The 26316-nt window shown below is 38.0% G+C and overlaps 1 pseudogene; it reads right to left on the bottom strand.

The window, feature by feature from the left end:
* Positions 1-303: 303 nt before the first annotated feature.
* LOC147365609 (SREBP regulating gene protein pseudogene) overlaps positions 304-26316 on the bottom strand; it is a 193858-nt pseudogene continuing 167845 nt past the window's right edge.

Below are 26316 nucleotides of genomic sequence, written 5' to 3'. Positions count from 1 at the left end.
AAGAAGTCCAATAAATAACTTTACACTGAAGGGCCTGGGGAGAACACACACAAGGGCCCACAGGTCCCTAAGCAGCCACAGGGCTGAGGCGCCCAGAGAGCCAACGCCTCTGCCAACGCCTCTTCCAACTGCTTCACGGAGCAAGTCCATCTGGTCAGCCCAGGGGCGAGAGCCCAGAGGCCACAGAACACAACTCAAGAAATGGTCATGATCAAGTCTTCTGTCGAAGACCAGAGAAAGGCTTCAGGCTGCAAGTTCTTCAGTAGCACATCCTCCCAGCGGGCCGAGTCTCCTGCCACAACATCATGCCAGGAGGAGCTCGGGAGGGCTCTCTCCATAGCAGTCTTTGCTATGGGATCCTATAGGATCCACGCTGCATGCTCTGGGATTATGCTCTGCGTTTAGCCAAACACAATTCAAAGATATCTTCAACTGCCATGAAGAGGTTCTGGAATGCCACGGCTGCACGTCTAAAGAAGCGCTCCAGGAGTAGTTGCTTGTCGGGCTGCAGGCAGCAGGAGACACAGTACTCCTGGGCACCACAGCGGCCACTGGACGAGCAGCCATCACAGCAGTACTGCTTCATGCCAGGGACGTTGAGGTTACAGCAGCCATTCACCAGCAAATCTTTCCTCTCCCAAACCTAAGCTGAAAGTCGGAGACCAGTTCATCTGGAAGGAGGTGTTTCCCTTGAATGGAGTTCAGGCACTGGTTGCTGGGCTGTCTGCTATGGCCTGAGTTAAACTGCACTTTCCACAGGGGATGGGGTTGATCGTGGTCTTGGACTTGGAGGAGATTCAGATCTTTCACTGCCCTCTCCTCCTGCTTGAAGGTGCTGGTTAGGAAGTAGACCAGCGAGAGCCTGAAGACCAGGGTGAGCACCCACCTCTTCCACAGGAGCCGGCGCCACCGTTCACCTTGCCATCAGGTTCAACTTCCGGGCGTGGAGTGCAGCAGGCCCCGCGGCCCTCAGCCCAGCCAGCTCTTTGCTAGGCTTTTATTATCACACTGACAATACTTTGACTTTTTTCACACTTGTTTAAAGGTGTGTCTCCTTCTATTATGCTATCAGCTTTCTGAGTAGAAGAATATATAACCAGTACCTGGCACACAACATAGCACATGGGATCCCATATCTGTTTTACTCCAGAGTACATAAATAAATTAAGGAAGAAAACTCAGATGTTTTTCCTCACTGTTCTTTCCAGGAATCACTTCTCTTGGATCATTCAGTGCATTTTCAGGCCTGTAATTAAGGTCATCTGACGAACACAATTTTGCTTAAATATACATTTTCTTCCTTTTTGACTTTATTTTATTTAGTATAATATTCCACAACTTGGATGAGCATAATTTGATTCCTTTTCACAGTGTAAAGGTCTTGTGCTCTATACAACTCCCCATTCGTAACCTAATTATTTTATTATTATTTCAAGGAAAATAAATATAGGCATCCAAGCAGGAAAAATTAAATTCAATTTTTTAAATTTAGTAAATTCCCTGGTGGCTCAGATAGTAAAGAATCTTCCTGAAATGTGGGGGTTTGGGTTCAGTGTTAGGGTGAGAAGATCCCTGGAGGAAATCATGGCAACCCACTCCAATATTCTTGCCTGGAGAATCCCATGGACAGAGGAGCCTGGTGGGCTACAATCCACAGGGTCACAAAGATTCAGACATGAAGCAACTTAAGCACAGCACAATTTTTTAATTAATGCTTCTTATTTACTTGTTATTCTATAAAAAATTGAAACTAATAGATGAATAAGTAGTTTTGAGCAAAAATGTTTATAAGCCAGTATTTTTTAATCCAGAAATTGTTTTTTCTTATATTTGAAGAAAAAAAGATAAGCATCCTCAGATATTAAAGATTAAGGAAATATTCTACAAGTAGGCTGAAGTTGAAAATGCTTATTAAATATGTACTTAATATTAAAACTGCTTAATTATGAAATTTAAAATAAATAATTTCTGTGAATATAATATAAAATTATTCAAATGTTTTTAAAAGTTGTGAGAAGACATAAATTGCAAAACCCAGTAATTTAATTAACAACTTCATTTGAGATGTGAGATTATACTAACACAAAGATGAGAAATGCAAATGATAACATTCTCAAATTATAAATGAAATAAGAATCAGAATAATTGAAAGATTAGTATAATACTTTTTCAAATACTTAAGGGTAGCAAAGAATAAAAATGAAATGTTAATTTATTTTACATTACTATTGAAAAACTTTCAAAGATAAAGAAAAAAACTAGCTCATAAGATAAAAGACACAAAACAGAGAGAACGCGAAAGGAGTATAAAAATTACGAATAAGTTGATTTCAGTAAAAATCGATAAATCTGTTACCAAAATACATACACGTATTTTCGTTCTTCTCACAAAAGACTTGCGAATCTTAGGACTTGTAGGTTGGCCTCTCCATTAAAAAATAAAATAAAATCTAACCATGTGTTTTGTAAAACAGACAATCTAAAATAAGTTGTTTGGAAAGAGTCAAAGTAAAAGATTGAATGAGATATTTAAATTTTTTATATATGTATAGTATTTTATATTATTTTTATAAAATCTATAACTACAACAGTGGTCAAACTTTATGGATAATTTAGCATTAAAACTGAACAAAAAAATAAAAGATTAAGAAACACAAGAAATAATAGTGAAAACAAAGCACAAGTACACAAAGTTGGTGAAAATAAATTAGAGTATGAAAAACTAACTATAAGGAAACTGTTGTTCAGTTGCTAAGTCATGTCCTGCTCTTTGCAGTTCCATGAACTGCAGCTCACCAGACTTCCCTGTCCTTCACTATCTCCCTGAGTTTGCCCACACTCGTGTCCAGTGATGCCATCCAACCATCTCATCCTCTGTTGTCCCCTTTTCTTCCTGCCCTTAATCTTTCCAAGTATCAGGGTCTTTTCCAATGAGTTGGCTCTTCACATCAGGTGGCTGAAGTATCGGAGCTTCGGTGTCAGTCCTTCCAATGACTATTCAGGGTTGACATCCTTCAGGATTTACTGGTTAGATCTCCTTGCAGTCTAAGGGACTCACAAGAGTCTCCTCCAACATCACAGTTCAGAAGCAGCAATTCTTTGGCACTTAGCCTTCTTTACAGTCCAACTCTTACATTCATATATGACTACTGCAAAACCTATGGCTTTGACCACAGGGACGTTTGTCAGAAAAGTGAGGTCTCTGTTTTTAATATGCTATCTAGGTTTCTTATAGCTTTCCTTCCAAGGAGAGTCTTTTAATGTCCTGGCTGCAGTCTCAGTCCAGAGTGATTTTGGAGACCTAGAAAATAAAACCTGTCACTGTCGCCACTTTTCCCCTATCTGTTTGGCATAAAGTAATGGGACTGGATGTCATGATCTTAGTTTTTTGAATGTTGAGTTTTAAGTCAACTTTTTTACTCTCGTCTTTCACCCTGATTCAGAGGCTCTTTAGTTCCTCTTTGCTTTTTGTAATTAGAGTGCTATCATCTGCATATCTGAGGTTGCTGATATTTCTCCTGGCAATCTTGATTCCAGCTTGTGAGGCATCCAGCCCAGCATTTCACATTATATACTCTGCATAGAAGTTAAATAAGCATGTTGACAATATACAGCCTTGACATACTCCTTTCCCAATTTTGAACCAATATGTGGTTCTGTATAAGGTTTTAACTCTTGCTTCTTGACCTGCATACAAGTTTCTCAGGAGACAAGTAAGGTGGTCCACTGTTCCCATCTCTGTAAGAATTTTCCATAGTTTGTTGTGATCCATACAGTCAAAGGCTTTAGCAAGTAAATAAAGAAGTTTTTCTGGAATTCCCTTGCTTTTACTGTGATCCAGCAGATGTTGACAATTTGATCTCTGGTTTTTCTGCCTTTTCTAAATCCAGCTTGGAACTTCTTGGTTCACGTACTGCCTCAACCCTAGCTTGAAGGATTACCTTGCTGGCATGTGAAATGAGTACATTTGTATGGTAGTTTGAACTTTCTTTGGTATTGTCTTTCTTTGGGATTAAAATGAAAGCTACCCTTTTCCAGTGCTGCCTGTGGCCACTGCTAAGTTTTCTAAATTTGCTGACATATTGAGTGCAGCACTTTAAAATCATCATCTTTTGGGATTTTTAAATAACTCAGCTGGAATTCCATGGAAACTAAATTTTCAAAAGAAAATCTTATGCAAAGAGTTTTGGAAGAAGTAGGAAATTGTCCTGCAATTATAGGATATTTAGAAAATAATTGTTAGAAAACAATTTATATAAAGGAATACATGATCAAAGATTTTCCCAAAAGCAAATGCATGGCTTTAAATATGTTTGTTATTAAAAATGCTAAGAACTAGATATTATATAAAACCTAGATAGGGAGGAGCTAAGATGGTGGAGGAGTAGGACGGGGAGAACACTTTCTCCCCTACAAATTCATCAAAAGAACATTTAAACGCCGAGTAAATTCCACAAAACAACTTCTGAATGCCGGCAGAGGACATCAGGCACCCAGAAAAGCAACCCAAGTCTTCGAAAGGAGGTAGGAAAAAATATAAAAGACAAAAAAAGGGACAAAAGAGGGAGGGATGGAGTTCTGACCCGGGAAGGGAGTCTTAAAAAGAGAGAAGTTGCCAAACACCAGGAAACCTTCTCACTGCCGAATCTGTGCCGAGCCTTGGAAGCACAGAGGGCAACATAACAGAGAGAAAAAATAAATAATTAAAACCCGCACATTGCGAGCCCTATGGTAACTCCCCCAGCCGAGAAGCAGCGCAGACGCCTGCATCTGCCATAAACAAGCTGGGGCTGGGCAGGGAGGCGCGGTGCAGGCTGCATCGCAAGAATCTGGCCTGAATACCCCAAGCGCTATCTGAGCGAAATAGTTTGGGCTAGCAAACCAGACTGTGGGATATCTACCATGCGAAAAGCCAGCCCTAACCTATGACATCGCCAGGCCTGCGCACGGAACAAAGGACTGAACAGAGATAGCCGGCAGCAGACCATCCCCCTCCGGTGATACGCAGCCAGAGCCAGAAGGGGGCAATCGCAGCCCCAGAGAGACATTATCTATAAAACTGTAAGCAGGTTTCTTTGCTAACTAAAACTTCATGGGGGTCTGGACGGTCAACATCTGCCTAAGAAGGTGTGCCACTGCACAACTAGATAACTGAGCAGCGGGGAGGCGATAAGTTGCAGCAATCGCGCACGCAAAACACCTCATCACCTGAGCTGCTCGGATCTGGGAAGGGCACAAAACACAGGCCCAGCCAAGAGTTTGCACCTCTGAGGACTACTCGAGTGCCTGAACCTGAGCGGCTTGGACCTGGGAAGTACAGGCAGCCCAGGGCCAGCCACGGATGGTTCCCGGCGGAGCAACCTAGAGCCTGAGCAGCCTGGGCAGAGAGGCTACACGCACTGTGAACTGGGGGCAGACCCAGTGTGGCTGAGGCACTGCGAGCACAGGCCAGTGTTATTTGTTTGCAGCATTCCTCCCTACCTCCCCTCAGCGCGACTGAACAAGTGAGCCTACAAAAAAAAAAAAGTGTCCTCCACCGTCCCCTTTGTGTCAGGGCAGAAACCAGACACTGAAGAGACCAGCAAACAGAAGAAGCTTTAACAGAGGGAACCGCCTTGGAAGCTACAGACAATAGATTAAGACCCTGTGGTTACTACCATCTATATAGGAAAGGGCCTATAGATCTTGAGAAATATAAGTCAGACCAAGGAACTAGCCAAAAATGAACTGAACCCACAATACTCACAACAAAACCGGAGAAAGTCCTAGATATATTTTTACTATTTGTATGATCATTCTTTCTTCTTTTTTTTTTTAAATTATTATTTTTTTAATTAAAAAAATTTTTTAAGTCCTCTATTATTCCTTTAATTTCCACTTTTATAACTGATTACTTTGCAAAAAGAAAAAAAAAGAAGACCCTATTTTTTTTTAAAGCAAACTTCATATATATATTTTTTTTATAATTTTTTTTACCTTTTTTTTGTCCTTCTTTTCTTTAACATTGTATTTTTGAAATTCCAAACTCTACTCTAGATTTTTAATTTTAGCTTTTTAGTATTTGTTATCAATTTTGTACCTATAGTTTTTTTTTGTTTTGTTTTTATATAATTTCTGTGACCCATTTTTATTTTTTCTTTTTCTTTTTCTCTGTTTCTTTTTCTTCTTCTTTTAAATAACATTGTATATCTGAAATTTCAAACTCTACTCTAGATTTTTAATTTATGCTTTTTGGTATTTGTTATCAATTTTGTACCTGTATTTTTTTTTTATAATTTATGCGACTTTGTTCTTGTTTGTTTTTTTTCTCTCTCTCTTTCTTTTTCTTCTTCTTTTTTTAACATTGTATTTTTGAAATTCCAAACTCTACTCTAGATTTTTAACTTTTGCTTTTTGGTATTAGTTATCAATTTTGTACCTATATTTTCTTTATAATTTTTGCGACCTTGTTTGTTTTTGTTTGTTTTTTCTCTCTTTCTTTTCCTTCTTCTTTTCTTTAACATCATATTTTTGAAATTCCAAACTCTACTCTAGATTTTTAATTTTTGCTTTTATGTATTTGGTACCAATTTTGTACCTTTAAGAACCCAGTCTTCAGTACCCATTTTTCACTAGGGAGCAAGATTACTGGCGTAACTGCTCTCTCTCCCTTTGGACTCTCCTTTTTCTCCACTAGGTCGCCTGTGTCTCCTCCCTAACCCCTCTCTACTCTACCCAACTCTGTAAATTTCTGTGTGTTCCAGATGGTGGAGAACACTTAGGGAACTGATTACTGGCTGGATCTGTCTCCCTCCTTTTCATTCCCCCCATTTATCCTCCTGGCCACCTCTGCCACCTTCCTCCTTCTTCTCTTCTCTGTATAACTCTGTGAACAACTCTGAGCGGTCCAGTTGTGGAGTGCACATAAGGAAGAGATTACTGAATAGCCCACTCTCTCCTCTATTGATTCCACCTCATCTCATTCAGGTCACCTCTAACTCCCTCCTCACTCTTCTCTTCTCCATATAACGCTGTAAACCTCTCTGGGTGAAACAAGTTTCAGGGAAAGACATACCAAGCAAATTCTCCAGCAGTAAGGAACACAGCCCTGAGCTCCAAGATAAAGGCAGCCCAAAGTCACCCCAAAACCATAGACATCTCATAACTCATTACTGGACATTTCATTGCACTTCAGAGAGAAGAAATACAGCTCCGCCCACCAGAACACTGACACAAGCTTCCTTAACCAAGAAACCTTGACAAGCCACCTGTACAAACCCACACAGAGTGAGGAAACACCACAATAAAGAGAACTCCACAAACTGCCAGAATACAGAAAGGACACCCCAAACTCAGCAATTTAAACAAGATGAAGAGACAGAGGAATACTCAGCAGATAAAGGAACAGGATAAATGCCCACCAAACCAAACCAAAGAGGAAGAGATAGGGAATCTACCTGATAAAGAATTCCGAATTATGATAGTGAAATTGATCCAAAATCTTGAAATTAAAATGGAATCACAGATAAATAGCCTAGAGACAAAGATTGAGAAGATGAAAGAAAGGTTTTACAAGGACCTAGAAGAAATAAAAGAGAGTCAATATAAAATGAATAATGCAATAAATGAAATTAAAAACACTCTGGAGGCAACAAACAGTAGAATAACAGAGGCAGAAGATAGGATTAGTGAATTAGAAGATAGAATGGTAGAAATAAATGAATCAGAGAGGATAAAAGAAAAACGAATTAAAAGAATTGAGGACAATCTCAAAGACCTCCAGGACAATATTAAACACTACAACATTCGAATCATAGGGGTCCCAGAAGAAGAAGACAAAAAGAAAGACCATGAGAAAATACTTGAAGAGATAATAGTGGAAAACTTCCCTAAAATGGGGAAGGAAATAATCACCCAAGTCCAAGAAACCCAGAGAGTCCCAAACAGGATAAACCCAAGGCGAAACACCCCAAGACACATATTAATCAAATTAACAAAGATCAAACACAAAGAACAAATATTAAAAGCAGCAAGGGAAAAACAACAAATAACACACAAGGGAATTCCCATAAGGATAACAGCTGATCTTTCAATAGAAACTCTTCAAGCCAGGAGGGAATGGCAAGACATACTTAAAGTGATGAAAGAAAATAACCTACAGCCCAGATTATTGTACCCAGCAAGGATCTCATTCAAATATGAAGGAGAAAGTCAAAGCTTCTCAGACAAGCAAAAGCTGAGAGAATTCAGCACCACCAAACCAGCTCTCCAACAAATACTAAAGGATATTCTCTAGACAGGAAACACAAAAACGGTGTATAAACTCAAACCCAAAACAATAAAGTAAATGGCAACGGGATCATACTTATCAGTAATTACCTTAAATGTAAATGGGTTGAATGCCCCAACCAAAAGACAAAGACTGGCTGAAGGGATACAAAAACAAGACCCCTATATATGTTGTCTACAAGAGACCCACCTCAAAACAGGGGACACATACAGACTGAAAGTGAAGGGCTGGAAAAAGATTTTCCATGCAAATAGGAACCAAAAGAAAGCAGGAGTAGCAATACTTATATCAGATAAAATAGACTTTAAAACAAAGGCTGTGAAAAGAGACAAAGATGGTCACTACATAATGATCAAAGGATCAATCCAAGAAGAAGATGTAACAATTATAAATATATATGCACCCAACACAGGAGCGCCACAATATGTAAGACAAATGCTAACAAGTATGAAAGGAGAAATTAACAATAACACAATAATAGTGGGAGACTTTAATACCCCACTCACACCTATGGATAGATCAACTAAACAGAAAATTAACAAGGAAACACAAACGTTAAACAATACAATAGACGAGTTAGACCTAATTGATATCTATAGGACATTTCATCCCAAAACAATGAATTTCACCTTTTTCTCAAGCGCACATGGAACTTTCTCCAGGATAGATCACATCCTGGGCCATAAAGCTAGCCTTGGTAAATTCAAAAAAAAAATAGAAATTATTCCAAGCATCTTTTCTGACCACAATGCAGTAAGATTAGATCTCAATTACAGGAGAAAACTATTAAAAATTCCAACATATGGAGGCTGAACAACACGCTGCTGAATAACCAACAAATCACAGAAGAAATCAAAAAAGAAATCAAAATTTGCATAGAAATGAATGAAAATGAAAACACAACAACTCAAAACCTGGGGGACACTTTAAAAGCAGTCCTAAGGGGAAAGTTGATAGCAATACAGGCATACCTCAAGAAATAAGAAAAAAGTCAAATAAATAACCTAACCCTACACCTAAAGCAACTAGAAAAGGAAGAAATGAAGAACCCCAAGGTTAGTAGAAGGAAAGAAATCTTAAAAATTAGGGCAGAAATAAATGCAAAAGAAACAAAAGAGACCATAGCAGGAATCAACAAAGCCAAAAGCTGGTTCTTTGAAAGGATAAATAAAATTGACAAACCATTAGCCAGACTCATCAAGAAACAAAGGGAGAAAAATCAAATAAATAAAATTAGAAATGAAAATGGAGAGATCACAACAGACAACACAGAAATACAAAGGATCATAAGAGACTACTGTCAACAATTATATGCCAATAAAATGGACAACGTGGAAGAAATGGACAAATTGTTAGAAAAGTACAACTTTCCAAAACTGGACCAGGAAGAAATAGAAAATCTTAACAGACCCATCACAAGCACGGAAATTGAAACTGTAATCAAGAATCTTCCAGCAAACAAAAGCCCAGGTCCAGACAGCTTCACAGCTGAATTCTACCAAAAATTTAGAGAAGAGCTAACCCCTATCCTGCTCAAACTCTTCCAGAAAATTGCAGAGGAAGGTAAACTTCCAAACTCATTCTATGAGGCCACCATCACCCTAATACCAAAACCTGACAAAGATCCCACAAAAAAAGAAAACTACAGGCCAATATCACTGATGAACATAGATGCAAAAATCCTTAACAAAATTCTAGCAATCAGAATCCAACAACACATTAAAAAGATCATACACCATGACCAAGTGGGCTTTATCCCAGGGGTGCAAGGATTCTTCAATATCCGCAAATCAATCAATGAAATACACCACATTAACAAATTGAAAAATAAAAATCATATGATTATCTCAATAGATGCAGAGAAAGCCTTTGACAAAATTCAACACCCATTTATGATAAAAACTCTCCAGAAAGCAGGAATAGAAGGAGCATACCTCAAGATAATAAAAGCTATATATGACAAACCCACAGCAAGCATTATCCTCAATGGTGAAATATTGAAAGCATTCCCTCTAAAGTCAGGAACAAGACAAGGGTGCCCACTTTCACCATTACTATTCAACATAGTTTTGGAAATTTTGGCCACAGCAATCAGAGCAGAAAAAGAAATAAAAGGAATCCACATTGGAAAAGAAGAAGTAAAACTCTCACTGTTTGCAGATGACATGATCCTCTACATAGAAAACCCTAAAGACTCCACCAGAAAATTACTAGAACTAATCAATGACTATAGTAAAGTTGCAGGATATAAAATCAACACACAGAAATCCCTTGCATTCCTATACACTAATAATGAGAAAACTGAAAGAGAAATTAAGGAAACAATTCCATTCACCATTGCAATGGAAAGAATAAAACACTTAGGAATATATCTACCTAAAGAAACTAAAGACCTATATATAGAAAACTATAAAACACTGGTGAAAGAAATCAAAGAGGACACTAATAGATGGAAAAATATACCATGTTCATGGATTGGAAGAATCAATATAGTGAAAATGAGTATACTACCCAAAGCAATTTATAGATTCAATGCAATCCCTATCAAGCTACCAACGGTATTCTTCACAGAGCTAGAACAAATAATTTCACAATTTGTATGGAAATACAAAAAAACCTCGAATAGCCAAAGCTATCTTGAGAAAGAAGAATGGAACTGGAGGAATCAACCTACCTGACTTCAGGCTCTATTACAAAGCCACAGTTATCAAGACAGTATGGTCCTGGCACAAACACAGAAATATTGATCAATGGAACAAAATAGAAAGCCCAGAGATAAATCCATGCACATAAGGACACCTTATCTTTGACAAAGGAGGCAAGAATATACAATGGATTAAAGACAATCTCTTTAACAAGTGGTGCTGGGAAAACTGATCAACCGCTTGTAAAAGAATGAAACTAGACCACTTTCTAACACCATATACAAAAATAAACTCAAAATGGATTAAAGATCTCAACGTAAGACCAGAAACTATAAAACTCCTAGAGGAGAACATAGGCAAAACACTCTCCGACATACATCGCAGCAGGATCCTCTATGACCCACCTCCCAGAATATTGGAAATAAAAGCAAAAATAAACAAATGGGACCTAATTAAACTTAAAAGCTTCTGCACAACAAAGGAAACTATTAGCAAGGTGAAAAGGCAGCCTTCAGAATGGGAGAAAATAATAGCAAATGAAGCAACCGACAAACAACTAATCTCAAAAATATACAAGCAACTCCTACAGCTCAACTCCAGAAAAATAAACGACCCAATCAAAAAATGGGCCAAAGAACTAAATAGACATTTCTCCAAAGAAGACATACAGGTGGCTAACAAACACATGAAAAGATGCTCAACATCACTCATTATCAGAGAAATGCAAATCAAAATCACAATGAGGTACCATTTCACACCAGTCAGAATGGCTGCGATCCAAAAGTCTACAAATAATAAATCCTGGAGAGGGTGTGGAGAAAAGGGAACCCTCTTACACTGTTGGTGGGAATGCAAACTAGTACAGCCACTATGGAGAACAGTGTGGAGATTCCTTAAAAAACTGGAAATAGAACTACCTTATGATCCAGCAATCCCACTGCTGGGCACACACACTGAGGAAACCAGAAGGGAAAGAGACACGTGTTCCCCAAGGTTCATCGCAGCACTGTTTATAATAGCCAGGACATGGAAGCAACCTAGATGCCTATCAGCGGATGAATGGATAAGAAAGCTGTGGTACATATACACAATGAAGTATTACTCAGCCATTAAAAAGAATACATTTGAATCAGTTCTAATGAGATGGATGAAACTGGAACCTATTATACAGAGTGAAGTAAGCCAGAAAGAAAAACACCAGTACAGTATACTAACACATATATATGGAATTTAGAAAGATGGTAACAATAACCCTGTGTACGAGACAGCAAAAGAGACACTTTTGTATAGATCAGTCTTATGGACTCTGTGGGAGAGGGAGAGGGTGGGGAGATTTGGGAGAATAGCAGTGAAACATATATGATATCATGTATGAAACAAGTCACCAGTCCAGGTTCGATGCACGATACTGGATGCTTGGGGCTGGTGCACTGGGACGACCCAGAGGGAGGGTATGGGGAGGGAGGAGGGAGGAGGGTTCAGGATGGGGAACACAGGTATACCTGTGGCGGAATCATTTCAATATTTGGCAAAACTAATACAATATTGTAAAGTTTAAAAATAAAATAAAATTAAAAAAAAAACCTAGATAATATATCTTACATACAGAAAATAGTAGGAAATCAGAAATCATGTTCCAAATAAATATATTTTGCTTAGTATATGAATAAAGTGCTGGAGAGGACACTTGAGAATCCCTTGGACTGCAAGGAGATCAAACCAGTCAATCCCAAAGGAAATCAACCCTGAATATTCATTGGGGTTGAATGCTGAAGTTGAAGCTCCAATAATTGGGTCACCTGATGCAAAGAGCTGACTCATTGGAAAAGACTCTGATGCTGGGAAAGATTGAGGATAGGAGAAGAAGTGGGTACAGAGGATGAGATGGTTGGATGGCATTACTGACTCAGTGGGCATGAATTTGAGCAAACTCAGGGAGATAGTGAAGGACAGGGAAGCCTGGTGTGCTGCAGTTCATGGGGTTGCAAAGAGTCAGACACGACTGAGCGACTGAACAACAACAGCAAAGTGCTGTGAGGTTTTAGACTGTAGTTTATGCAAGGCAAGTCTCTTATCTTCTAATATATTATATTAGAGTTTAAAGAAGCTTCAAGATCATCCCAATAATGTTTTATCATCAATCATCCCTATGTAAAAAAAATACCTTCATAAACCTTAATGAAGACAGCAAATAAAATTATGCACTTTAAAAGAAAAGGATATAACATCGGAAATAATTGACACTACTTCTCTACTTTCATTTCCAATCATAAACACAATTGGCTTTTCAGCACTTACTCTCAAGTTACCAAGCCATGATATGCAACACGCTGAATAGAATCTGTCAGACACTGAGTTGTCTGTTCATCCATGAGTAGATCTAGACTCTGGGTGTTTTGTATCCAGAAGTTTACCACTAGAGAGCTGAAACAGCAATAATAAATTGAGTTTTGACATAATGTGGCAAAGATATAGGACTATATCAAATTTAGAAGAGACTTGGGATGAACAGAAAAAAAAACCTGATCATTCAGAAAACATGCTTTGACCTACACTGTAACACAGGTTTCAAGATTAATTCTATAACTCCACAATGAATTCACTAGCTATTTAAATACATTGTGTTCTGAAATTGCTGGATCATATGGCAATTTTACCTTTAATTTTTTGAAGAATCTTCTTCCTATTTTCCATAGTAGCTGCACACATTTACAACCCAACCAACAGTGCATGAGGGTTCCTCTTCCCCACATCTTTGCCCACACTTGTCTTTTCTTATTTTGTAATAATAGCAATTTTATAATAGTTATTTTATAACTATTACATAATAGTTATAAATATAATATAAATTTATATGTTTTATAATCATATAGTTTTTATAAGTATAATATAATTATTCTATAGCTTTTATAATAATAACTATTCTGACTAGGTGTGTGGTGATATATCATTGTGGTTTCCTTTTTCATTTTCCTGATGATTAGTGATGTTGAGCATCTTTCCATGTGCCTGTTGGCCATTTATATGTCTTCATTGGAAAAATGTCTTTTCAAGTTTTCAGCCCATTTTTCAACTGGCTTGTTTGATTTTTTTTGTTGTTGAGTTGTATAAGTTCACCTGAAGAAAACAAAAATTTGAAAAGATATATGCACTCTAATGTTCATTACAGCATCATATACAATAGCCAAGATATGGAAACAAATTGAGTGTCCATCAACAATGAATGGATAAAGAAAAATCTTATTTCTTGGAAATATATAATAGAATATTTCTCATCCATAAAACATAATATTCTGTCATTTAAGACAAATGGATGAATCCAAAGGATATTATGCCAAGTGAAATAAATCAGAAAGACAAATGCCATAAGATCTCACTTATATGTGGAATCTAGAAAGCAAAACAAAACAACAGCAAAACAGGCTCATAGAAAGAGAAAACAAATGGGTAGTTGGCAGAGGGGAGTGAGGTGGGGAGAGGGGTGAAATAGGTGGAGAGGATTAAGAAGTACAAATCTTTAGTTATAGAATAAACAACGCATGGGGATGTAACACAGAGCTTAAGGAATATGGTTGATAACACTGTAATAACTTTGTATGGAGACAGATGGTTACCAGCTTTCACATGTTGATCATTTCATAATGTAAGGTCAAATTACCTTATTGTGCAATTAAATATGTACAACATAATATTGCTTGTTTACTATATTACAGTATAAATAAATAAATGTGTCATGTTCTAACCCTCTTTTTAAATTTAAATTTATTTTTAATTGAGGATAATTACTTTACAGTATTTTACTGGTTTCTGCCATATTTCAACATGATTTAGCAATAGGTATATGTATGTTCCCTCCCTCTTATAACATTTGATTTTTAGTTTCAATTTCTAAATTTTAATTTAATTAATGAAGAAATACTAAACATATGAATGCATTCTTATACATTTCACATTTTCCATCCATGAGGCTTTTGAGTTTCTCTAGGTTCTGTAAGTCATACGTAATATATGAGGGAAGTATGCAGACGCCAAACCTCTGTCTGCAGAGACAACTTTTTCAGGAGATGGAAACAGAAACAGAGCTTGCTATAAAGTTTCCAGGCCTGGAAGTCCAAGGAGTTGGGTTGAAATTTGACCTCTGTAGAACTGAGACTATGGGGTAATATTTAAAAGCAAACTGTGGGCTTTAAATAACATTTCACATGCTGGCTGTAGAACGCGGAAACAACTTCTGGGTGTCCAGGACATCTGAAGTCTTTAACAAATGGTAACTCGCAAATCAAGTCAGATGTGGGACTAGACCAAGAATAAAAATATGACACTGCACTGTTATGGAAAGGAGTGAAATTTTAAGTCTTTAATTTCTTGGGATTAGGGGTTTTTTGTTTTGTTTTGTTTTTAGTTTTAGAAACGTACACACAGGATATTACTTGTTATTTTTTCCTCCAAAGTGAGGTCCTTTTACGTTTCAAGGGCATAGATAATAAATTTATTTTTTAAAAGTCTTTTAAAACTCATGTTCTGAATAAGTACATTTTGCTTAATATAGAAGTAAAGAACTATCAGGTTTTAGAGCGTGGTATGTACAAGGCAACTTTCTTATATTCTACCTTACTTTAACTCATCTCTTTCATTACCCTGTCCCACCTGTAAAGACAAAGTTCACAGCTCCAGTAAATTTAATTAAGCTGCAAAAGGCACAACTGCTCCATTTTTACTCTTCTTCATTTCTATTAAATTATATTTGCATTTAAAGATATAAAAAATTAGAGCTGAAAGCAACCATAAAATCATCCCTATTGCCCTGTGAGCGTTGGACCATAAAGAAGGCTGAGTGCCAAAGAATTGATGTTTTCTAATTGTGATGCTGGAGCAGACTCTTGAGAGTCCCTTGGACAGCAAAGAGATCAAACTAGCTAATCCTAAAGGAAATCAACCCTGAATATTCATTGGAAAGCCTGATGCTGAAGCTGAAACTCCAATACTTTGGCCACCTGACGTGAAGAGCCGACTCATTGGAAAAGACCCTGATGCTGGGAAAGATTGAGGACAGGAGGAGAAGGGGACAACAGAGGATGAGATGGTTGGATGGTATCATAGATTCAATGGACATGAGTTTGAGCAAACTGTGGGAGATAGTGAAAGACAGGGAAGTATAGTATGCTGCAGTCAATGGAGTCTCAGAGTCAGACATGACTAAACACTGAACAACATCAATTCTTTGCCCTACGTGCTACCTGCATAGATGATTAATAGGGCAGGAGAAAAGTCAAATGTATTGATTACAAAGCTGCTTGAAAATACCACTGATTTTCCTTTTGCTTTGCTCACTGGTGATGCACATTTGTGGGAGAATTGAGCCTCTTCATTTCTGAGTCTCTGGCTCAGTGGGGAAGGTGAATGCAGTGAAGTCAGACTGGTCATTGACTCACTGGTCATTGCTGTAAAGCGACCAGTCTCAACACTATATGGGATTCACCCTGTTAGAGAATCTGCTGCAGGTTGCCTTACTGCAGGAAAGGTGCAGCAGCTTCACCCTGGACTCTTGGCTTCTCACCAAACATCTTTAGTGACCTGGTTTTTCTTGGTCTCAATTATAATCCTCTGGCCCAGGGACTCTGATTCATCCAAAAAAAGTGATTGTATAATATTATGTACTGAATGCTTGTGTCCCCCCAGAATGCATGAAGCCCTAACCCCTAAATGTGATGACATTTGGAAATCTGGCCTTTGGGAGATAATTAGGTTAAATAAAGACATGATGGTAGGGCTCCAATGATGTGATTAGTGCCCTTATAGGAAGAGGAAGGTAAACCAGATCTCTCTTTCTCTTTCTTCCCCTCTCTCTCACCTCTATGCTATGCTATGCTAAGTCACTTCAGTCGTGTCCGACTCTGTGTGACCCCATAGATGGCAGCCCACCAGGCTTCCCCGTCCCTGGGATTCTCCAGGCAAGAACACTGGAGTGGGTTGCTATTTCCTTCTCCAATGCATGAAAGTGAAAAGTGAAAGTGAAGTCGCTCAGTTGTGTCCGACTCTTTGCGACCCCATGGACTGCAGCCTACCAGGCTCCTCGGTCCATGGGATTTTCCAGGCAAGAGTACTGGAGTGGGGTGCCATTGCCTTCTCCGTCTCTACCAAAAAGGACACTGTAGGAGGGGGCTACTTGGTAAGCCAGAAAGAGAATTTCACCAGGAATTAAATCTACCAGCACCTTGATCTTGAACTTCCAGTTTCCATAACTGCAAGAAATATATGCCTTGTTGTTTAGTCCACTCAGTTTATTAGATTTTGTTCCAGTTGCCTGAACTAAAAACAGGCCTAGTGCCAGGCGAGAGCACTTTCCCTCATCAGGCTTGGATACCCTAAATGTCTCTTTTAATGCCTTGAATACTCAGAGGTGACCCTTTTTCTCCTGAGGACTATTAGGTGAGCCTGGCAGTCATTCTCCACATGCCCAGCTTATTACTCTTCTTAACCAAACCCCTCTAATCAGGATGATAGACACAAGTGTTTATATGATATGCAAACCAAGAAGATGAAAATAAGTCATAAGCTGTCACATCTATTAGTGTGGAGTATAACAGAATCATGCAGTTATAAAGCTGAGCTGTAGCTTGGAGATCACCGCTGTTGCTTTATTCCATAACAGAAGAAAGTAAATCTCAATAAGGATGGCTTACCTAAATTCATATCATCAGGGTAGAAACAGGCCCAGGAATAATATTCTGTAAATATATTTTGCTCAGCTCATTTTATGCTCTAAACAACAATTTTTATTGTATAAAATGTCAGCAAAATGATTAGCTTAATTTTTTCAATTGCACACATGTATATCCACCCTGGTCTCATTTCTCAGGGTTTGGAAACACTGATATTACCATGTGTATTTATTATTCTGCCACATGCTGCAATTACAGCATGACAAATCAAAGCCATAATAGTAACCATGGCTTCTTGTTCTTCTAATTTAAGTTGTCATCTCCTAAACCAAATGTCTTCCACATAAACTGAAGCAAAAATCAGGCAGGCATGTTTACATGCACTTGAAGATGGAGAGATAAACAAGGCAAGTTGTGACTTAAGCAAAACACAGCCCACTGATAGAGACTGACAGCTGCAGGAAGTCTGTCAGAAGGAAATAAGTTGGGATAGTCTCTAAGGTGCTATAATCAGAAACCAAATTCTCACAATTGAGCAGAGGATGTAGGATCATTTCTTTTGGGAAGAATCAAGGAAGATTTCAGGCCACTGGTTTCAAATGGTAATTAGAATTTAGAAGAAAAAAAGCAGAAGAAGGCATAAGAAAATAAAAGAAATGCTCTGAGAAGGAAGTGCCTAGAGGTGGACAGTGACAGTGAGCAGTGACCAGGTCAGCATTGCAGAGGGTCACAGAGAATGGATGGGGTGGTAGTTAGATCAATAACTGGGAAGGCAGGTCAGAGTCAGCCAGATCATGGAGGACTTATAATCACATGCTAAGGAGTTCATTTTAATTTCGTAAACAGGGGAGCCAAGAAAAATGATCCTTAGCAGAGTAATAATCAGGTCTCCATTAATTACAAAATCACAACAATGAAAGCAAACAAAGAGTAATAGCAAGCAATTTGCTGATAGTCTCCTTGCTGTTTATGTAGACAGTCAGAATCTGAGTCCTCCAGTTTATCACCAGTTATTGGGGCAATCTTATCACCAGAGTTATCTTTTCATTGTGATCTGCTTAATCTTTTCAGAATCTGCTGATGTTTTCACTCTTTGGCTGCCAAGATTCTGGCTTGGGCTTGAGTCCTCCCTTAACAGCTCCTTGGCTGCCCTTCTCCATTCATCCATCACATGCTAAAAGTCCATCCAAAATCTGCAGTACATCTCACTTTTTCCATTTCTTGTCGCGCTCGTGTTACATTGGCCTCTTGTACACCTGAAAATTAGATTCAAGCAATTTCTGGTTCTGATGTTTCAAACACTTCATGCCTTTGTGCTTACAGAGTGCCCTTCAGAGACCTGGTTGCACCCTTCTTGTTGAGTCTGGATTTATGGAGTTTTCACCATGAAGATTCAGCCTATCAAAAAGAACAAAGGACCGCCTTGGACTTGTCTGTGAAGCTGAGTTAGAGAATGGCAGGCTGCTGATTAATATGCTGGCTTATTCCCCAAATTGACTATTATATTACCTGCCTCCTCTCCCCATAAACATTTTTCATGAATCTTAAGCCAGCTTAACTAACTAGTTAAGTGTTCTGGTGGTAGCTTCTGAAAATAGCAAAACCTTTTAATTTCATGAAAAGACAGCATTTAAGTGAAATGGCACCCCACTCCAGTACTCTTGCCTGGAAAATCCCGTGAACGGAGGAGCCTGCTAGGCTGCAGTCCATGGGGTCGCGAAGAGTCGGACATGACTGAGCGACTTCACTTTCACTTTTCACTTTCATGCATTGGAGAAGGAAATAGCAACCCATTCCAGTGTTCTTGCCTGGAGAATCCCAGGGACGGGGGAGCCTGGTGGGCTGCCGTCTATGGGGTCACACAGAGTCGGACACGACTGAAGCGACTTAGCAGTAGCAGCAGCAGCAAGTGAAATATGCAAATACCTGTTTTGATAGAGAAATTCCTATTTTTGAGGATAAATTCCTCTAGAAACTCACCTATTCTCTCTCTCTCTCTCACTCTGTTTCTCTCTCTCTGCCCACCTACTTATCTTCCTATTTTTCATCTCTAACCATTTATCCCAAATGACTCCCCCAGCAATTCAGTTGTTTTAAAGATCAGAGGACATTCCTTAGAGAAATAGGCCCATTTTAGAGATGAAAACTGAAATACAAGTAAGCTGTATTTTAGATTTGCTTGGGAAGGTAATTACAAACCTACTGTAGAAACTCAAAGCTCTCAGTCCAGCTGAGAAAGTTATAGCCCTGATTTATAAATTAGCTTGAAAGAGATGATGATTTTCTCCTGCCTTGGAAATAATCTTGGTTTCTGGCTAAGAAATCAATTACATCATATCAATTAACTCAAGGACAGAAAAACTTGTCTAAAACTTGGCTGGTCCAGCACTTAATCCAGCTTTGACTCAAAGAACCTCTTAAACAAATGAACTAGCCTCAGTAGCCACTACAGAATCCGATCATTTGCTTAAATATTCTTGTACTAAATTCTCAATTTAGTAAGTGCTACATAGGCATGATAATTTAGTTTTGGGTACTGACAGAAATATTTTCATTCAGTTTAGAAAATAATTTCAGTTTGTGTGTATATAAGATGTTGTTACATATATATTGATAATTTTTGCTCTGCAATTTATTTTCATTTTTGCACAGCTTTTTTCAATATTTTAAATTATAAATCTTGTTTTAATTTCTGAACATTATAAAAATAACTCTCAAGAACATTATTACATTTGCATTAAAATTGTATCAGTCATTCATTTTTTATGGAAATTGTCAGAATTTTTGGCATTACCTTTAGTAATAATAAGTGTGGAAATTATCAAGCATATGAATAATAAAAAAGAATAATAAAGTGATTTATTATTTATAAAGTAAATTGGAGGTGGTTTGTTTTATGTAAAGAGATATGGCTTTGGAATACGGCAGACTGAAGCTTGACCATATTCAGGCTTAGTCAAGTTATTGCACATCTCTTCACATGAAATATGGGTTTCTGATTACATTGATGTTGTAAAAAAATAATGTTATGAATACAGCAGAAATTTCCTAGCTCAGGGATGGCTCATATTATGTGTTCAAAAATATTAGTATCCTTTCTTCTTTCCCAGAATATGCACCATTGTAGTAAAGCCTTTCATGTTAACCTTACAGTTTCACTAAGTGACCGTTCTTAGTTTCAGTAAGTTTGCAAAATTAATGATAGAAGAAGGAATCCGTTTACTTCTTTCTAATTGCAAAAGCATTTGCCAATAGAGATCTAAAAAGAGGAATGCTTTAAATTATACTATATTTTACTCAGCCAACTAGCACAGCATTTTATGGGGATGTAATCCTAATTTTACTTAACTTAAAACAAAAACTCAAGGTTGTTTTATTAAGCCAGAAGAAGCTATTGCCTATTTACATGTCTAGCATTTACTTGATTGAACATTAATGAGCTCTTATTTTTCTGAAGTATTTTATGTCGTGTTTCAAATCCATCTTGAGAACTCAACAAAAATGAAGATTTAATGTTAAACCTATGGCTAGACATCAAGGTAACGTACTAAAAAAAAAGAAAAATTGTAGAGGAGGTTAAAAGGGGAAAACAGAAGAGGAACAAACATAGACTGAGGAGATCAAGAGAAAAGTGAAACGAGTCAGAAGAAAATTAAATATTGAACGTTCAGTTGTCTTACAAAGTTAGAGACAGGGGTTAATTCAAGCTCTAAATACATCGATGTAAATGTACCTATGTTGCAATCCAGGTATGTAATTTCAGGAACCCACTAACGTGCTTTGAAAAAATACACATGTGAACAAGAAAAGTTTGTGTTTTATTAAAATGTATTCATATTTGAACACAATCTGAGATAAATTCTAAGCATCAAAGAACTTCTTTACCTGATAATCACTCAAAGCAGTAGAAGATTTAGTGGAGACAGGAAGATCTAACATATTGGAGTAGGTATTATACATGTTCTTTTTTTTAAAAAATGCATACCTGTAATTTGTAATTAGATATAAATTCCAAGTTAATTACTTATTATGTCAACACACTTTATCTCTGATCTATAAAAATTTTTACTTTCTCACTAGACTGCCAACTTTTTGAGACAAAAGTCATTATAATTCTCTTGCTTTTCCTAGACAACTAAATACAGTACTTAGCATAAACTGGCTAGTCCATTTATCATTAAGGAACCAAACAAAATGTGATGTGTCCATGACTGCAGTGCCATTCTCTTCCTGGGGGTCTTAAAACCCTGCAGTAGTTAAGACCAGCACACAGAAATGGAGAGAGCAGCACTGAAACATGTACACTACATTACCAAATGTAAAACAGAGACTTAATGGGAAGTTGCCCTGTAACACAAGGAGCTCAACCTGCGATGTTCAGTGACAACCTAGAGGGCTGGGATGGGGTCGGGGGTGGGCAGCAGGTTCAAGAGGAAGGGGGCATATATATATACACACTTATGGCTGATTCACCCTGTTGTACAACACAACATTGTAAAGCACTTATCCCCCAATTAGAAGTAAATTAAACACACACACTGAAACACACATACATACAAAGAAATCATGACATGAATGCACCAGGCAGAAAAATATTTCAAAAATACTTGCTTCGGTTGCTTCAGTTGCATTGTAGGAAACCACGACCACAAATAGAGAGAACAGTGAATCTTAGAGGGAACTGAATAATCTGCCATGTATATTTTACTACTGAAGCCCACTTTCTTTTACTCCATTTAGCTTGTTTTTCTCTTCCTTTATTCTACATTTGTTTCTATGTTTTGTGCTTTCATACCGTTTTACTTTATTATCCTTTGCTGAATAAAAACTGGAAAAATTTGGGGGAAATAATGGAAATAGACATGTTTTAATGCTATATTGGCTAGTATTTGAACAAGCATATATATATATATGTATGTATATATACACATCTCAAAATCAAAGTGTTAGTCACTCAGTGGTGTCTGACTCTGCAACTCCATGCACTGTAGCCCACCAGACTCCTCTGTCCATGGGATTTCCCAGGCAAGAATACTGGAGTAGATTGCCATTTCCTTCTCCAGAGTGTCTTCCCAACCCAGGGATCAAACCCAAATCTCCCACTTTGCAGGCAGATTATTTATCTCCTGAACCACAAGGGAAACCATGTGTGTGTGTATATATATATATATATATAGAGAGAGAGAGAGAGAGAGAGAGAGAGAGAGGAGGTGATGGCACCCCACTCCAGTACTCTTGCCTGGAAAATCCCATGAACGGAGGAGCCTGCTAGGCTGCAGTCCATGGGGTCGCTAGGAGTCGGACACGACTGAGCGACTTCACTTTCACTTTTCACTTTCATGCATTGGAGAAGGAAATGGCAACCCACTCCAGTGTTCTTGCCTGGAGAATCCCAGGGACAGGGGAGCCTGGTGGGCTGCCGTCTATGGGGTCGCACAGAGTCGGACACGACTGAACTGACTTAGCAGCAGCATATATATATATATATATATATAGCTATAAATACATTTAAGTTTTGTAGGCATTTTTATAATTATTCAGTGAAATGAATATGTACTGAGTCTTGACTGGGTGTAAATCAGAGTCCCATCTGTAAAGCAAGTATTATAAGCACTTATAATGGACGAAAGATTATAGAAGGGAAGGAAAAATCCACTAGAGGAGCCATTAAAAAAAAACCTTGAATCTATTTCTTTAACAAGCTTGCAAAAGGTTAGTGTTTTGCCATGACTTTGGCTGTATAACAAAGTAAAAAATGATTTATCTCTCTGTTTACCAATGTTTGGTCTTGAACTTAAAATAATATTCCTTTTTATAAATTTACTCTCAAAATTATTACTTGGTTGTTTAGACAATCTAGAAAATGTTGGATATAGTAGATAAAAGGTGAAATCAGATGCATGTTGGACTAAGTAACTTAAAATGGTTTCCAAACACTTTTAGTTCTAAAAAATCTAAATTTATTTTCTCAGAAATCAGCTGCTTGTTTATATTGAAAAAACATGAAGCCATTTTCCAATCTCTTTCATTTAATTCCTACTGCTTTTTAAGAACTATTTATTATACTGAGAGACTGAGTTTCTTTGAAATTACTGTTTTTTTTTAACACAGAAAAAAAAACTGAAAGTCTAGTAGGTATAGGTAGCTCTTAATGTTCATTTTTACTTGTTGAAATTTATGACATTGTTTTTGGTAAGTAGGTAGAAATCTAATTTCCTTGAAGATCTCTTGGATAAGCAAAAGAAATTCTAGGTAAAAGTGTTATTCAAGTGAATGAACCTCAAAAAGGGGGTAATTTAAAGAATGGTATTATTAAGTTCAGCCAGTAAAGAATCCACCCGCAATGCACGAGACCCTGGCTCAATTCCTGGGTTGGGAAGATCCCCTGGAGAAGGGGCTACCCACTCCAGTATTCTTGCCTGGAGAATCACCATGGCCAGAGGAGCCTGGAAAGCTACAGTCTATGGGGTTGCAAAGAGTTGGACGTGACAGCAAGTAAGCACCGCATATGCAGCACCATTATGGAATTGCAAAAGTACCATCTTCCCACCTGATAGGTCAGTTTTATCTGTCATAAAAAGGAACCAATTTAGAGGGAAAAAAATTGTCTTTTCTACACATAAACACCTTACACTTAGAAAATTCCAGTGCAAATACTAATACTAAAACTAGTTTTCTGGTAAGCATAAATTTTCTTCATACATCTATGAATGAATTATATATTCATCATTACTTCATTCTTTTAGAAAATATTTACTGAAACAATTATATGTGTCAAGTATCGTGGGTTCTAGAAACATAGTGATGACAAGAAAGGGTTTCTTCTCTTGTGGAGTTGACATTACAATGGGAGACAGCGGATCATAAATACTGCAATTTCAGAAGAAAATAAACAGTTGATAGAGTACATAATGATAGTGAGAAATTTAGATAAGTCAGTCAGAAAAGCTTTTCTGGAATGAAGAGGCTGAGCTGAGATTTAAAGGAGTCAGTCATGGAAAGATTTGGAAGAATTCCTGGAAGAAGGAACCGGTATGAAAGGCATTTAAGGAGAATAATCTCAGAGTACTCCCATAGTCAATTAAAGGTAGTAAATTTTTAGACATTTTTCCATTGCAACAAAGCATCTATTTTCCCTCCCCTTGAATTTAGGTAGGTTTCCAGCTGCTTTGACCAAAAGAGTGTTACCAGTGTTGCAGACTAGTCTCTCAGAGAACTGGCAGCCTCCACCTGATCTCTCAGAGCCCTTAGCAGACATGTAGGTCTAGAAATTCTCCCGGAGAGAACACAGGAAGGGTACACGACAAGAAACAGGAGCAGATGGAGAGGAGCCCAACTGAGTGCAGCCTTCCTGACTACTCTTTCATGGCCCCAGCCACAGGACAGAATCTTTTTTTATTTTTTTTAACCTCCTGAAGCCATTTGAAAAACAGAAGTATCACCCAGCAAAGCACTATTGGAATTCCTGACTCACATGTGAAAAATGATAAGATAGTTGTTGTTTTAAGTCACTGAATTTTGGAGAAGTTGGTTATGCCATAAAGGGTAACTGGAACATTTCCTAGAGCTGAAAAAAGATCAATATGGTAGGTACATGATGAATCAAGGAGCCTGTGATCTGGAATGGGGCCAGACATTTTACTCAAGGTTCCCTGGAATGCAAGACTGAGGAGGGAGTATTATTCTTATCTTATATACATCTTTAAAAATACATCTCTGTAACTTTTCAGAAAATAGGTTTTAGAGAGGTAAGAGTATAAATAATCAGGAAGATAGGTTTTCAAAAAAGCATTGTAGTCAAGATATTGTTCCATTTAATTCTCTCAACACCTGAGCTAGCAACCTCAATGTCTTTATTTTACAAACAATCAGACCAAGGAACACAAATAATTAAATAATTTGCCCAGTGTTGTACAGATAATAACCCACTCCAGTGTTCTTGCCTGGAGAATCCCAGGGATGGGGGAGCTGGTGGGCTGCCTTCTATGGGGTCGCACAGAGTCGGACGTGACTGAAGCGACTTAGCAGCAGCAGCAGCAGCACAAATAAAAAAAGGTAGGAGTATAATTGAAAGCCAGACTGATTCTAAAGTGTTTGATGTAAAGTCACCAAACCAGAGGTTCTCAAAGAGTGGTCCCTGGACCTGCAGTGTAAGTCATCACCTAGAAATCTATAAATGTAAATTCCTAGGCCCTACCTCAAGACCTACTAAATCAGAAATTCAAGAGTGGGACCTGCACTCTGAGTTTTGACAAATGTTCCAGGTGATTCTGATGCAAGGCCAAAACTGTCTCTGAGACAAAGAAAGAAAGAAAGAAGACTCAGAGTTGAGCTGAAAGGGAACTTTGGTATTTGAGGGTTGATCAAGAGAATGAAGGAGGATAAGGAGAATGAAGAAGGGTCATTCAGTTCAGTTCAGTTCAGTTGGTCAGTCGTGTCCGACTCTTTGCGACTCCATGAATCACAGCACGCCAGGCCTCCCTGTGCATCACCAACTCCCAGACTCACGTCCATCGAGTCAGTGATGCCATCCAGCCATCTCATCCTCTGTCATCCCCTTCTTCTCCTGCCCCCAATCCCTCCCAGCATCAGAGTCTTTTCCAATGAGTCAACTTTTCGCATGAGGTGGCCAAAGTACTGGAGTTTCAGCTTTAGCATCAGTCCTTCCAAAGAAATCCTAGGGCTGATCTCCTTCAGAATGGACTGGTTGGATCTCCTTGCAGTCCAAGGGACTCTCAAG

The sequence above is a fragment of the Bos grunniens genome, chromosome 9 (assembly GCF_055505025.1).
Source record: "Bos grunniens cultivar Pamir isolate PY7600 chromosome 9, Bosgru_T2T1.0, whole genome shotgun sequence".
Taxonomy (NCBI): domain Eukaryota; kingdom Metazoa; phylum Chordata; class Mammalia; order Artiodactyla; family Bovidae; genus Bos; species Bos grunniens.
This window is presented reverse-complemented; position numbering and strand designations above follow the sequence as displayed.